Here is a 16756-nt window from a genome sequence, read left to right on the forward strand (position 1 = left end):
GATACTATATATAGAAAACCCCAAAGACTCCACCAAAAAATGGTTAGAACTGATACACAAATTCAGCAAAGTTGCAGGATACAAAATCAATGTACAGAAATCTGTTGCATTTCTATACACCAATAATGAAGCAGCAGAAAGGGAAATCAAGGAATCAATCCCAATTGCACAAAAAATAAGATATTTAGGAATAATCCTAACCAAAGAAATGAAAGATCTATACTCTGAAAACTATAAGTCATTGATGAAAGAAACTGAAGGTGACACAAAGAAATGGAAAGACATTCCATGTTCATGGATTGGAAGAACAAATATTGTTAAAATGTTAAAAAAGAACAAAATATTGTTACAATATTGTTCATGGATTGGAAGAACAAAAATTGTTAAAATATTGTTAACAAATATTGTTAAAATTGTTAAAACAATTAAAAAAATTAAAATGTAAAAATTGTTAAAATGTCTGTACTACCCAAAGTGATCTTTGGTACACAATTAATGCAATCCCTGTCAAAATACCAACAGCATTTTTCACAAAGCTAGAACAAACAATCATAATGTTCGTATTTGGCTATCCCAAATAGGCAAAGCAATATTGAAAAAGAGAAGCAAAGCTGGGAGCATCACAATTCTGGATTTCAAGTAATAGTTACAAAGCTATAATCATCAAAATAGCATGGCACTGGCACAAAAACTGACAAATAGATCAGTAGAACAGAATAGAAACTCCAGAAATAAACCCCTAATTATAGGGTCAATTAATCTGTGGCAAGCAAGAAAGAATAGCCAATGGGAAAAAGACAGTCTCTTCAACAAGTCGTGTCAGAAAAAATGGTCAGCTACATGCAAAAGAATGAAACTGGACCACTTTCTTACACCATACAGAAAAATAAATTTAAAATGGATAAAAGGCCTAAATGTGAGACCTGAAACCATAAAAATTCTAGAGGAGAACACAGGCAGCAATCTCTTTGATATCAGCCATAGCAACTTCTTACTAGATGTGTCCTGAGGCAAGGGAAATAAAAGCAAAAATAAACTTAAACTATTGGGACTATATCAAAATAAAAAACTTCTGCACAGTGAAGGAGACTGTCAACAAAACTAAAAGGCAACCTATGGAATGGGAGAAGATATTTGCAAATGACATATCCAAAAAGGGTTAGTATCCAAAATATACAAAGAACTTGTAAAACTCAACACACACACACACACACACACACACACACACACACACACACAATCCAATTAAAAGTGGGCAGAAGACATGAATAGACATTTTCCCAAAGAAGACATCCAGATGGCTAACAGACACACGAAAAGATGCTCAACATCACTCATCATCAGGGAAATGCAAATCAAAACTACAATGAGATACCACCTCACACCTGTCAGAATGGCTAAAACCAATAACACAGGAAACAACAGGTGTTGGTGAGGATGTGGGGAAAGGGGAACTCTCTTTCACTGTCGGTAGGAATGCAAACTGGTACAGCCACTGTGGAAAACAGAATGGAGGTTCGTCAAAAAGTTAAAAATAGAACTACCCTACAATCCAGCAATCACACTACTGGGCATTTACCCAAAGAATACAAAAATACTAATTCAAAGGGATACATGCACCCCTTTATTTATAGTATCAGCATTATTTACAATAGCCAAGGTATGGAAGCAGCCGAAGTATCCATCGATTGATGAATGGATAAAGAAATTTATAACATACATTATATATATATATATATATATATATATATATATATATATATATATGAAAACAAATAAGCAAAGGGAAAAAATAAAGGAAAGACAAATTAAGAAACAGACTCTTGGGGTGCCTAGGTGGCACAGTTGTTTAAGCATCCAACTCTTGCTTTCGGCTCAGGTCATGATCTCATAGTTCATGGGTTCGAACCCCACATAAGGCTCCGCACTGGCAGCACAGAGCCTGCTTGGGATTCTCTTTCCCTCTCTCTCCGCCTCTCCCCTGGTCTCTCTCTCACTCTCTCTCAAAATAAATAAACAAACATTTAAAAAGAAGAAGAAAGAAATAGACTCTTAATTATAGAGAACAAACTTATGACCACCAGAGGGGAAATGAGTGGGATTAGGTGATGGGGTGATGGAGTAAAAAACAAAACACTCCAGGGGCGCCTGGGTGGCTCAGTCGGTTAAGCATCTGACTTCAGCTCAGGTCATGATCTCACGGTTCGTGAGTTCGAGCCCCGTGTCGGGCTCTGGGCTGATGGCTCAGAGCCTGGAGCCTGCTTCCGATTCTGTGTCTCCCACTCTCTCTGCCCCTCCCCCATTCATGCCCTGTCTCTCTCTGTCCCAAAAATAAATAAACGTTAAAAAAAAAATTAAAAAAAAAAAAAAAAAACAAAACACTCCACAAAACTCAGAACCTGGGATTGAGGTGTGACTTTGTCCTTTACACATTAAATATTGCAGAATATTGCAACACATCTTTCCTAACATACTACATGCTGCAATATGTCAACATACGTTGAAGCAGAAATGCAGGGAATGACTGTAAATCTCACTCCCAAACTGACTTTACCGTTTTTGTTTAAGGTGTAAAGGAACCCCTGTTTTTCTTTCTGTAAATGGAGGTACTCAATGTCCCATGTTTGGGGTTTGTTCCTTACTGACTCACTCAGATGCCCCCTCCAGTTTATAGTCAGACTTTTTACAAGAACCAGAACCTTTTTTCCTCGTGAACTCTTCGTGGCAAGTTGAACTAACAGATCCCTCCCTCTCCCGCCTCAATCATTAGCAGAGGGTCCTGTATCAAAAAGATTCCATAAAGCTTGATCATTCCTTCCAGACAGCAAAGGGAGAGGCCACTGACAACTAACGTACTATGAGGTTTACTGCAATGCGGCTGAATCAAAAGCACCGTATTGCGGGTGGGATGAGATTTTCTATTCTTCCTAAAGAATCAAGCAAAAGGAAAAGTAACTCTGGTCATCCCTAGGTGAGTAAAGCACGTCTCTGAGACGTGTTGCTTCACAGGGGACCAAGAAACAGACTGGCCAGCCCATGGCTCTTACTGGCAGGGAGACAGAACTGGAATCAGAATCCCACATTATTTCATTTTGGAGAGAGGAGCTTGTCTGCCTCTGGAGAGGAGTCCTTCTAGCTACCCGAGATGGATCTGCCCCTCCGCTCTCTCAAGCGCACCAGTTCAAACGCGGGCATGGGCTTCGCATGGGCATACAAATATGGTAAAGTGACTACTGTCTTAAGAAACAAAAACTTTCCTTACACTCATCCTCAAGAGTCATCTCCTCAGGGAAGTCTTTCCCTGCCCCCAGTGCAGTCTCTGTCGTTTTATATTTATTTGTGTCGCACGTTGAGTAAAACGTTTTCTCTTGCCAAATTATAACTCCACAGGGATTATGTCTGTTTGGCTCACAGTTCTGTCCCTAGCACCCAGCACCAAGGGGGGCACCCAATAAATGTCCACTAAATCAGAAGATGAGCAGATACAGACAGGACTGGGTTTTCTGAGGGAGGAGACGGAGTCACCAGAATTGAATGGAGGGCTCTCTGTGCGCAGGCAGAAGCCAGAGGGGAGCAGTGTCTCCAGTGAAGGCAGCAGTGGAGAAGCTTTGTGTCAGGGCCTTCCTCTGTACAGTCAAATTTGTCAAAACTTCAGCCTTCAAACTTCCACTTCGGAATACCTTCTGGGATGTGCCTCACTCTTCAGAATTTAACATATCTACATAGTCCTGTGTTTGTGGCTGTTGAGAGCTGGCCAGGTAGGGCTGCCTCAAAGGGAAAGGCCCAGACCTCCTACTTTGCTGAGAGTCTCATCAGAGAAGGGACTGGAAGGGCACTGCCCCACTGGGAAGAATGGAAGGAAGAACCCCCCCTTGGTCAGTGGCCTTACATGCAGTGACACAGAAGATGATCTCAATATTGAGTCTTAATGTCCCACATAGGTCAGGAATATCCTCCTTCCAGAATGACATAAGATAGGTCCTCAGTAACACCAAATTTTAAGACCAATAATTTCCAAAGTCATCTTCATGGTGGTATTTTAATTGGAAATGCTTTTTGATAAAAGCCCATTCTTTCAGTAAATTATTACTCAACTTTTCAACTTCTCGAAAACAAAAACAAGGGAAGCATCAATGGATTTACCCCTCCGTTCATTTATTTATTCAGCAAAGACATCTTGACAAAAACAGCTACAGAACTTACAGTCTCAAGAGGAACCGTGCAAACAACCTATTCTTCAATGAGAAAGAATGAAGCAATACTACAGCATTGGGATGGCCAGATGCTAGAGGCCAATGCAGAAATCAGCACATAATTCTGACCTCTTTCACACCATCTCTCTCCTCCACTTGAGCACCACAAGTTCAATGCTTTCATGGAACTTTGCAAGTTTTGTTTTATTTCAGATTCAGTCTTCTGAAAATTAGGAAGTAGATTAATAATAGTTTCCTGCCATCCATCTCTTCAGAAGGCAAATAGGACACTGGAGTTTTGTTGTGGAGACAAGGGAATAAAAGAACACCCACAAGCTATTCGTTTGTAGAATGTAGATCACACAGGACGCAAGGATCAAATAGTCTGCCCTTTTGTACTAGGGATGAGCAAACAGGCCCAGGGGAATAGAATAAAATTCTGGGGTAATTATAAGAATTCTTCACTGACAAATGATATGACTGTTATCAGCATTTTCCATTTGAAAAGGGGTATGTGGTGTGACTTAATTAAACTTTTTAAAATAACTCTATGAATAGGTACAAAGTGTTATCCCCAATCACAGATGAGAAAACTGAAGGATAGAGAGGCTGATAACTTGCCTAATTATCGTACAACTAATAACTCGTTATTAGCGAGTAAGTGTCAGAGCTGGAATTCAAACCTAGGGAATCCGGTTCCAGAAATCAGACACCAAGTGTTTGGGGCACCTGGGTGGCTCAGTTGGTTAAGCGTCTGACTCTTGATTTGGGCCCAGGTCATGATCTCACTGTTTCATGAGTCTGAGTCCCACATCAGGCTCTGCACCAACAGCATGGAGGCTGTTTGGGATTCTCCCTCTCCCTCTCTCTCTCTCTCTCTGCCCCTCCTGCACTCTCTCTCTCAGAATAAACTTAAAAACAACAACAACAACAACAACAACAACAACAACAACAACAAGTGTTTAATTTGTTTAACTTCACATGTTCTGTCTCTTTTAAATTTGGAATTTGTGCATATATTTTTGCACATGTGTATATTGGACTTTTGTACATATATTTGTACATATAAATGTATTTAATGTGGTAAGTCTCATTAGACATATCTGGGTTTTGGTGGTAAGTCCTCTCATCTGATTTTCCCAGATAAAGCAAATACGAAGTGAAGACTGACATGACTAAGTTACTAACTCTTGGAGGAATGTCACAAAGGGTAAAATTTGCTTCTAGAGTAATTTGATATCATTTTCTCAAAGCCGTCATGCTACTGTGTTACCTGGCGACATCAAATCAATGTCGATCTCTGCTCAAACACCAGTTGTGCAAAACATGTCAGCATCGCTGGTAGCCTGGCAGATTTAATCATTGTCTCTCTGAGCACCAAAATTATAGTTGGACACCTAATCATCGTGCCTCTCGACTTTGGAGAAAAAAACAAACAGAAAAGATACAAATTATCAGTAGGAACAAACAACAGGTGATTTTACTTAATAACTCTGAAATAGACAGTGTTTGTTACAATATGCAAATCACAGGGCATCCTTCATTCATTCTCTCACTCGTTCGACCTCTAGCGACTGAGTACCTAGGTATCCGATGCAATGGAAATGCCACGAACACAGATAAGAATGAGATTGGCTGCTGAGGAGCTCAAAGTCTAATGGGGCCAAATAATGTATTATGATCTATCTCTGGAGCCCAAATGAGGGAAAGTTTAATCATGGGACAGAATGAGGAGAGCTTTGGAGTCACGTATACCTGAGTCCTAATTCAGATTCTGCCTCTCGCAAGCCACTTAACTCAGACTCAGTCAGAGAGTTTTCTCATCTGAAAAGTGGGGATAAAAACATCCACCTCACAGGGTGGTTGTAAGTACTAAATGCCATGCCCAAACATGCTGGTCCTCTTTTTCTACCCTTCTTAGAACTCTACCCCACTCCCACCCCATGTCCCCAACCTACCAAGAAAAAAGAGAACTGGAGGAGTTGAGAAGGGTTTCTTTCATTCACTTAAGTGGCGACATTGAACAGTGAGTAAAAGGTGAAGTTGACAGGCAGAGCCAGTGGCAAGGGATTCCAGAAAGTGGGCATAGCGCACTCAAAAGCTCTAAGGCATGGAAAATCATGGTATTGGTGCTGGGGGGTGGGGGGCAGTAAGTGGTTTAGAATCAGGGCTGTGTAGACAGGTATAGTTGATTGGTGCTTTGAGTGTCAAGTTGGAAAAGGAAGGTGGTGTGTTTGGTAAATACAACTGGTCGGGTGTCTGCCTGTAATGCCATTTCCAAAGGCTGACTTCCCTGGGGCTGGGGTTGAATGCTGACCACACAATGCACAATTCTCCCCTCTGAGCTGCCCATGTGCAACATATGGGCTCTGCTCTCCCTGTCACCTCCTGGATGGGACCTCGAGTCTGGTCCCTAACATCCCAATATTGGCCACTAGACTTGGATCTTCTAGGATCCTAGATCTAGTTTGATATTTCATTTTTAGATCCAGATGCTAGTTGTTTCATCAGGTGCGAAACTGAGATGGTAAGTGATCTATTCAGGTATCTTCTTCCTAGAGCCAGTAAGAAATAGTAGCTCATTTAGAGAGCATAACACTAAAAAGAAATTCAACCACAAATATAATTCCTGGTATTACTCAGTGTTTCACATAAATCAAATTCAGATTCATATAGAATAATGTCATTATAAAGACATTAGAATTTACAAAGGCTCATGCAATTATGCTAAAGAGATCATTGCTTTTATAGTAATTATTTTAAAAATCATAATAGTTTCGCTAAGCATGCCATTTAGGGTTGACTACATTGTAGGCAGGAAAACAGTTATCAGTCTTAGAAAAGAAAATGCTCAGAAGTAAAGGGAGGTGAGCTGTGGGAGATATTGAATTTGAAGCCAGTGGTTCATATTCCAGTCTGTCAATTATTAGCTCTGTGTCTTTGGACAAATCACTTAACCTCATTTCCCTTTCTCGCTGAATGGGGAAAATAATACTTAGCTTATTTTAGTACCAAGTGCCATAGTATACATTAAGGTGCTTCATAACCTAAAGTCAGTTTAGAATCATAATAATTATTAATTGGGGCGCCTGGGTGGCTCAGTCGGTTGAGCGTCCGACTTTGGCTCAGGTCACGATCTCGCGGTCCGTGAGTTCGAGCCCCACGTCGGGCTCTGGGCTGATGGCTCAGAGCCTGGAGCCTGCTTCCGATTCTGTGTCTCCCTCTCTCTCTGCCCCTCCCCCGTTCATGCTCTGTCTCTCTCTGTCTCAAAAATAAACTTATTTAAAAAATTTTTATAATAATTATTAATTGGAAAAACAATCCATATTAAAAGTCTACTATCAAAGAAAAAAGTTTATACGCGTCTACTAAAGTCACTGCTATCAAACTTCTCAACAATAGTCTATAAACCAAGGAAATTTAGAGTCTTGCCACGGGGTGTTTGGATAATAACTGTGTTATATTTCCTTCCTCAGGCATTCATGTGTGCTAAAATTTGGCAATGGGTATACTCTGGATCATCAGACCTGAGAGATATTCCCCCCAAAGGGCTCTAGTCATGAAAAAATACTGCGTGCTCCATCCCAACCTGGAGAGACTGAGTAAAACTTCTGAGGAATCCCACAAGAACTTTCACCACAATGTTTTCCAAACTTATGGGAGCAGAGAACTCTGTTTTCAAGTATTAATTTTGGTTCAAAAGAATATATTTGGGGAGTATTTCCCCATATAGACTTTTCTTAAAAATGAAAGAATTCCCAACAAAACCAATAACATTCTTAGGTCAATATAATTTCAGAGCAGAGAGTTTCCATCGAGTGAGCTTTGTCCAAATGGTACTAAATGCTATCTGCCGCGTAAGTTTTTCTTGATTGCAAACATTTCATTTGTCTCCATCCCTAGGTGAGTTTTTAGTGTTGTCTGAAAATAACAAGTCAGGAAAACAATGTGCCAAGAAATGTTCTCCATTTTTCAGGAGACTGAGTCACCAAGAACTTAAGTGACTTGGCCAAGGTCACATAGCTGGTAGGCGGTGGCTCTGAGATTTAAACCTAAGCTAACTGCTCCAGAGCCAGTGAATGATTTGACGACAAATCAGAATGTGTTTTACACTGTGGTCCTGCAGGTGTATTCATGTCGCTGGCGAGGGCTGCTTCTCATTGTTTCCAAGACTGGTTGAGAACAGACCGCGGAAGATTGGCAGGAAGATTCAACAGAGCCGTCAATGGCTCAAGGTTTGGATTGTATCAGGGAAGATAAAGCGTTGTCAGTTGTCTCGTACCATCCAGAAGTCGCTCTGAGCTCTTCGTAGACTCTGATGATGGACCGTAGCTCCAAGAGATGACACACTTGGACCTTGTTCAGCACGGCACCAATTCACAGATGAAGGCAGCTCGTTTTACCTCAACCCACACCTGACATTAAGAGTTTATATAGGTGGGTAACCCACAGGACTCCAGCAAATTCGGCAATGAAACACCATTTTTTATCTTTTCTGTACTGAGATATGGATGCCAAGAACTGAATAAGAAGCTGTTCATTACAAAGTTGAGCAGTGGCACAGTTAACTAGTATCTGCCTTACAATTGCATGATGTCGTCTTCATCTGGTTGTCTCTGAAAAGGCCTGTCATTTTAGAAACCTGGGTTTTATCTTTTTTTTTTTTAATTTTTTTTTAACGTTTATTTATTTTTGAGACAGAGAGAGACAGAGCATGAACGGGGGAGGGGCAGAGAGAGAGGGAGACACAGAATCTGAAACAGGCTCCAGGCTCTGAGCAGTCAGCACAGAGCCCGATGCGGGGCTCAAACTCACGGACTGCGAGATCGTGACCTGAGCCGAAGTCGGACGCTTAACCGACTGAGCCACTCAGGCGCCCCCTGGGTTTTGTCTTTAGTAAGCATTAGGCAGAGAGAAATGTACGTCCGTCTTGATCTCCCACTAACCCTCTCTCAAGCCTACCAATTTTGACAGTTCAGTAGCTTTACAAAATATGCTTATGTTTGTTAAATAAGAATCAGCGGAAAGTGTGGTAGTATAAAGATAATGTAGTTTCAACAAGTTTAAAGGGACCTGAAAATTATTCTGATGTATTCGAATTTCTCGGAATGGAAATTTCTTGTTATGACAAACTAAGGAGGTATACTAGGTGGGCGGTCAGCTGGGCGATCATCAGCCTTCATAAAACAAGGATTTTTCTAGATACTGATTTTTATGTATGTTTCGTGTCCAACACGGCAACCCCAGTGAAGGTATTTGCTGCATCATCCTTCTATTGAATTTGCATTGTTGCGCGGTTTTAGTACAATTCGATGGGTCTGGCCAGGTCAGAAAGCAATTTGTGTGGCCTGGTGAGTTTGCTGCACTGTGGAGTCAGATCGCCATTGGAGAATATCTTTTTCCCCAAAGAATGACACATGAGTACGAAAATAAACACAGGGCTATGAACAAATGGGTTACAGAGGCCTTCTTTGAAATAAGAATTTTGCTTACCATCAGAAAATGGCTTTGACATGAACGGTTTTCCTTGAAATGGCAGGTTAATGCCTTTAGTGAAGAGAATTAAAATTATAGTGCTATTTATCATATCCTAATTCCTTCTCCATACATACTGAAGGTTATGCTTAAATTGAAATCCCAGAAAAGAAATTGCCGCGAAGATCGCCACTCATAGTTAAATGCTACCAAGCCACCCCCAGCTTCACTGATGCATGAAGGGGCTTTAATGGTGACTGACGGGTTTTTCATTTATACCCCTTCCTCCATTTTTCCCCCCTTTTACGTCAGGCTCAGGTTCGACATCCCCAAACCCGGAGGCAGTTTAGGGACACCTACCCGAAAGACTTTTTTCCTGACTTCGAAGGGAAGATCAACATGCATTTCTGCATGTAGGGCAGACTCAACAAATGCAACCTTGACTATTGAGGAGACTTCATTACAAAACGACAAACAACCAAACAACAACCGCGAAAACCCGAACTCACACCAAGGTATTCTCCGCTGTCGGGGACCCAGAGAGAAGAGAGCAGGGGCCGGCGGCTCCCAGGCTTCACTCTTGCGGGACAGCTGGGCAACTCAGCCCACCTGGGAGGATGCTTCTGTTTACATCTCAGGTTGCCGCCTGGCGATTGGTGGCTGGGCTGGAAGGGAGGGTCCTCAGGAAAGGCGACACTGGGGATGCTGCCCCCTATCACATGATGGAAATTTCCACTCTTTAGAAAGGCGAAAAGAAAAGAAAGGAGGGTCTCTCAATCCACCCTTTTCCGATACTTCCCCCGGATCCCAATCGGCAGAAGTAGAAAACGACACAGGTGAGTGACACTTTTCTAATCTCTGCTAGACGTAGAGACTTGTCAGTGTGCGAACTGGTGGCTGGATCCCAGCCGGTGTTGGTGTGGGTGCGCGTGTGTGATTGCGCGCACAGGGACACGCACGCGTGTGCGGTCCGTTTGCTCAACCTTCTGGGGCTTAGGTTAGGCACTGCGGCTCTTCGTAACTTGTTTGTTGATTGACCCTAATTCTTCTTAGATTTTCTAAAGGATCATGCTTTGGGTGGGTTATTGCAGGCTAATGACCGATTGACTAGAAATTAAGTAAACCAGGGCATACAGAGGTAAAGGGAACTAGCTGGGAAGGCTCGTGTGTGGCTCTCTTTGCAAGAGAGGTGGCGGTTCCAAGGTAGCCCATTCCCAGGAGGCGGGAGGGGGTGGCTGGGGCTTGCCCCCCCCCCCCCCCGGATTTCCTAGGCCCTTGGGATTTCCAGTTGGGTGTCCAGCGACCGCCTTGCACAGCGGTGGCCCTGCCACCAGCCTCGCTCGAGTCGGGTCGGCTTGCGATCAGTGCTGGCAAGTGCTACCCAAGTCGCGGGGCCGGGGCCGGTGTCCTCAGGGCGGGAACATTGGGTGCTGGACCTAAAATAGACCCGTTGTCCCTGACAGCTGGGCTGCTTGGGCCAGGCCAGCACGGTTCCCCTGGTGGGGGGCTGTGGCCCCAGGAGGAGTCCCGAGAGTGTCTGCTTGAGGGGAGGAGGAAGGCGAGAGCCTTGCTGGGTCTGGGGGCCCTGACTGCGGGCGGCAGCAGCGGGTTCGAACACTGAGGCCGAAGTTCCGACGGAGGTGTCCAGCGCCCGCTCCAGGGGACCGGGAAGCCCGGGGCGCACAGGAGAGAAGGGAGGAGAGGTGCAGAAACGCGGAGCGGGAAAGGCGAGTAGAATCGAGGGGACGTCGAGGGGACATCAGAGAGAGGGGTGAAGGCGAGAGGCGATAAGAGGCCAGAGCCCCGGAGAGCGTGAGGGTTGGAGGGAAAATGGAGAAAAGAGAATGAATGAGAAGAGCGAAGGGAGCGCACACGCAGGGAGCTCCTGGGGGTGACCTGGGAGCCTCGGAGTCCGGAGTCCGAGAGAGGAGAGAGGTGACCGCGGGGACGAGCGGGCTGTGTGCTGGGAGCGGCACGGGGAGTGGCTTTTCACAGGCAGTGGCACCGGTGGGCGCTGCGCCCTGGCCGCTGGCAGAGGTGGAGGCGCCGAGGCACGCGGTGCACCCCTCGGGGCCCCCAGCTTCTCTTAGCGATCCAGCAAGGACAGGTAGGGAGAACGCCCCTCCGGTGCCGTGAGCACCAGGACGGCCCAGGAGATGCGTACCCGCCTGCTGACTTGGTCAGAAAAAGCGATAAACTAGGAAGCCCAGCCTGGGAGGCTTGGTGGCTGGTGTGCCAGGGTGGCACCGGGCAGTGACGGTGCAGTAGTTGGGTCCTTGAGAGACTCGGCGAGGACCTAGAGATCCCGAGCCTCAGTTCTAAGCCTAGTGTTTAGAGACCTGGTCCTGGTTTCACCAGAGGACGGAGTGTATCTGGATGTCAATTTCTCAGGGCAAAAGTGCATCTCTACCTGTCTCCGGGCATCTTACACCCTGAGAAAAGAGGCAAAGGGGGTAGCTGTGGCCCTGAAGGTATAAGCAGACCCTGGCCGCCCAGGCGCGTCCCACAGACACCTATTCGCCAGGGGCCCCTCCCCACTCCTCCCCCCACCCCCGGCTCCTGGGCCGGCTTTCTTTGTTATGCATTTGGGAGCGGTGCAGCTTCTCACCCCTGGGGAAGGAAGGAGAGTTGGCCTGTTTCCCAGTTTACTGCTTTCTTATATTCGTATTTGCTTCCCGGCAGCGCAGACACAGTCATTATGACTGAATTGTCTTACGTTGTAAAAAGAACACGCTATGCCTGGATCACAATCTCCAGGGCCGGTAGCTAGGGCTCTACTTTGGGTTTGGTTCAACTTCGGTTATAGCCTTTTATAGAACTTAATTTGGGGGTGAAGTGGGGGGGATAAGCCCCACTGCAAACAAGTCCCTAAGGAGTCATCGAGGTTGGTAGACTCTCTCACTTGGAACACAAGAAGTGTGTGTGCGTGCACGTGCGTGTGCACATGTGTATGTAGCTTCGCAAATGCTAACACATGAAATCTACAGAAAATCCACAGTCTGGGTAGAAGTTTGTTAAGGACAGAGAAACTGAAGACTATGTGAACTTTGCCAAATTATTGAATGCCATGTGTTCAGAGACAGAAAGCTTTTATTGGGCTGATTCTGTCACAAAACACTAAAACGAAGGGAGATTGGTGTAAGGGGACAAATAGTTTTCAAGGCTGCAGGGATGGGTGAGTATGTAATGCAAGGTGCTCCAAGGAGGCTAGTCTGTACTGGATTAGTGATGACAATGACTTACACATATATATCCGTTATTATATTTATTCTGTTTTGCTTCTTTTATGTGAAGTCCTCATAACCACCTTAGGAAATAGACTCTATTATTATACTCATTTTACAGAGCAAGATTGGGACATATACAGTGCAGGGAACATAGAACCTCTTTGGAAGTCCTATTTGGGCAATTACTTGTTCTTAAATCTAAACGAACAGTTCTCTTTCACTCTGGACTTTATCAGGGGCAGAACTGGACAGGTGACTTTCAGGGACCCAAAGCTGGCTGTTTGGCCTGTTACGGACCAAACCGATGCTAAGAAAGCCAAGGCATGATCATACAGCTACAGACTGAATCTTTGCAGGCCCAGAACTAGATTTTTTCAATAAGTGACATTTGAGAAATGCATAGTATGCCTGTGGTTACCTGTCAGTTTATCAAATGCTGAGGACGAGCATGATAAATACAGCTGCTGTGGACTTCTGTGTTAAATGTTTTTCTTCTTTAATGTCATTGCCATTGTTTATTTCCTCAGTGTTTTTCAGGCGTCTATTTCTTTTTCTTCCCCCTTATCTTTTGTACTGACTTACTAATATTTTCTAACTATTGTTAAAAACAAGGGGCGCCTAGGTGGCTCAGTCGGTTAAGTGGCCGACTTCGGCTCAGGTCATGATCTCGCGGTCCGTGAGTTCGAGCCCCGTGTCGGGCTCTGTGCTGACCGCTCAGAGCCTGGAGCCTGTTTCAGATTTTGTGTCTCCCTCTCTCTGACCCTCCCCCATTCATGCTTTGTCTCTCTCTGTCTCAAAAATAAATAAACGTTAAAAAAAAATTTAAAAACAAAAAAACACCAAGAAGGGCTTAATTTAATTTTTACTCTCCAAAGCAATGACTTCTATGGAAAAAAAAAAAAAAATCAAAGGAATAATGGGGTTTATGGCTACTTATATATTTTTGATATCTATCAAAATAGTACAGTTTTTTTTTTTTTTTTTGAATGTGCTTCATGTATCACCTGAAGTTATCCTCCTTGCCACAACTGCCCTGGGGACATCTTGTAGGAAGGGTAAGGGGTGGGAGTAGGGGAGAGAGAAAGAAAGGAGAGGAGAACTCTGTTAAGAGCCAGACTTTTATAGCTAAGTCCTTATGTTCCAAATGTGAATCACCTTTAATCTTCACACAGACTTCCATGGTATAGGTGTTTGTTATCTCCAGTTTACAGAGGAGGAAACTGAAGCTCATAGAAATGGAGGAAAGAGCCAAGGGTCACCCAGCTGGTAAGTGACAGTGCTGGCATCAGAACTAAGTCCCTTCTGTGCCTGAGTTCCTGCCTCCATTTGAGCCAGCACAAGGAAAGAGGACTAGGAAAACCAAAACTTAAGGAAAAAAGAGGTTTAGAAAGATGTTGCACAATAGGGTAGGATACGCACGATGGGAGAAATGAACTGCCAATTCCCTTGTGTATGACTGCTAACCTTCTTCTGGTCCTCCTTCTCCTATTTTTGTAGTGACTTAATTCCATTTGTTCATTCCACAGTCACCGAGTATCATTACCTTCCAGGAACCCTGTTAAGGAGTTTCTTTTATCCCTGTTTCCCTAACACCTACCGCTGTCCCGGGCAAATGTGCCCAAGAGATGTTTGTTGAATAAATGAATTAGTCTAGTCAAGGAAAGAATAAGCAAGCGAACAGTCACACTAACAGCATGTTGATGGCCAGGAAAAATTCAGACTGGAGTATGGCACCACTGAAGCCGGCTTAGGGAGGGGGCCAGAGAACATTTCAAGACTAGGTAACACCTGAGCTAGGTTATGAAGTAGAAATAAAAGTTAGGCAGGCAAAGAAGTGAAGGAAGTGGGAGAAGATTCTCAACAGAGACCAGCCTGAAGGGAGAAAGGAGAAAGTGTGAGCCACTTAGGGAGCTTAGGAGTTCAGTACTGGGAAGTGGAACATGTAAGGGAAGAGGCTGGGAGGGAGGAGTGTCCTGTGAGGTCCTCACTCATTCTGTCTGCAGGGGTCCCAAAGCTCTGCCTTGCCCTTGCATTTCAGAAGTGAACTGTCCCAACAAGGAACAAAATGACTGAATACAGGAATTGGCAACACATTTTATTATTTTATCATTTGATTATGGTCATATAATAGAGAACTATAATTTTTCAGACTCCTTATAATGTTAGGGTTTGAAACACTGTGCTCAATTGGAAAGACCAGACTTTGGTGTCCTCTGTATGGGAAAATCAATTATTTTTCTAGTTCTTGAGGGGATATTCCATTTTAACAAAGATACAATTTACACAATCACAAAAAACTATTTCCAAACAAATGCTTTTCTGTGTTTTTCTGACGGGGAGGGGTAGCTGGGGAGGATTTGTCTCCTTATTTTAGTTTTTAGTGGTTTTATTTATTTTACTGTGTTGCAGAAGAGTCTGGAAGGAAAAATGTATTTACAAAAAAAAACAAAAAAAACCCAAAGTGAGATAGGGAACGGAGTGACAGTAATGATGTCAACCTCCTAGCTCCAAAGTAGATGTTTATGCCAGTTTAGATTCTGGATTTTGATAACAGACTTGGAGAATTTAACTCCCACAGTCTCTTGTTTCCTTAGGGATCTTTTATGCCAGTTTTTCATCCCAGGCTCAGAGGTCTGCCTGCCTCTTCACCATTTCCACACTTGTAAAATACTGTTACTCAAACTCTTCTTATTTGGAAGGGAATTCAAAGGGTAAATGAAATCTACAAATAATCCAAAATCTAATTTCAGTTAATACATTAAATCCTCGACTTTTTAGCATTATATCCCTGGGCAATTTTTTTAATCTTTTTGAGCTTCTCTACAACTACAAAATTGAGATCATAATAGCACCTACCTCATGGGATTGTTATGAGGATTAGATGAGCTAACACATGTAAAATGCTTAGACTAATGCCTGACTCATAGTGAGCACTCAATATGGGATTGCTATTATTGTTAATGTTATTTATTCTGCCACCCAAAGCATTATTTGAAATGTTAACAAATGTCTATATGTTCTTTGACCATGTGTTTTCCTCTGTCATAACTAAAATGAAGGAAGCAGAAGAGAGGAAATGAAAAAAGGGATAAATAATAAACAGGATGGTCCAGCCCAGAATAACATCATTCCCTGCATAATAAGATTGAAATGTTCCCTTATTTCCTGTTGGCTATTTGCCCTTATTTCTCCTGATAAATCTCATGTGTATCCGTCATCAAAATGAACATCATCTCCAATTCCCTTGTTTTCTCTTATTTTTGTCTCCATGGTGCCTCACACAGTGCCTGGCACAAACAAATACTCATGCATGTCTGCTGAAGAAAGGAAGGAAGGAAAACCTGTTGTTTTTTTTAAAAAAAAAACCAGTATTTAATTCTTTAAAAAAATTTTTTAACATTTATTCAGTTTTGAGAGACAGAGACAGAGCATGAGCAGGGGAGGGGCAGGAAGAGAGGGAGACACAGAATTGGAAGCAGGCTCCAGGCTCTGAACTGTCAGCGCAGAGCCCGAAGCGGGGTTCGAACTCAGGAACCATGAGATCATGACCTAAGCCAAAGTCGGCCGCTTAACTGACTGAGCCACCCAAGCACCTCAAAACAACTTATTCTTCAAGCAAGCATGTTTTCACTGAAATATTAAAGGCTTTTGCAAAGTGAATTTGTGCCTTACTGACCGTCAATGTCAATCTTTTTAAAAAAATTACTTATTCAGTGTGCATTATTGCACACCATTAAGCATGCAGGCAGGGAATCAGGGCGTGTGGACAGGAATCCCTGCTCCATCATACAGCTGGGCTTCCTGGATTCAGGTCTTGGTTCTATCACCTGGATGTGCTGGCTTCCAGTTTGGCTCTCCCGC

General features: G+C 43.5%; 1 protein-coding gene across 1 annotated transcript in view; it reads left to right on the plus strand.

Moving 5' to 3' along the window:
• Positions 1-10387: 10387 nt before the first annotated feature.
• SLC38A4 (solute carrier family 38 member 4) overlaps positions 10388-16756 on the plus strand; it is a 71748-nt gene continuing 65379 nt past the window's right edge. The window contains exon 1 of the mRNA XM_058743030.1: positions 10388-10504. The gene's annotated coding sequence lies outside the window, so the exon portion shown is untranslated. The remainder of the gene's footprint in view (positions 10505-16756) is intronic.

This window comes from Neofelis nebulosa, chromosome 8, assembly GCF_028018385.1.
Source record: "Neofelis nebulosa isolate mNeoNeb1 chromosome 8, mNeoNeb1.pri, whole genome shotgun sequence".
Taxonomy (NCBI): Eukaryota; Metazoa; Chordata; class Mammalia; order Carnivora; family Felidae; genus Neofelis; species Neofelis nebulosa.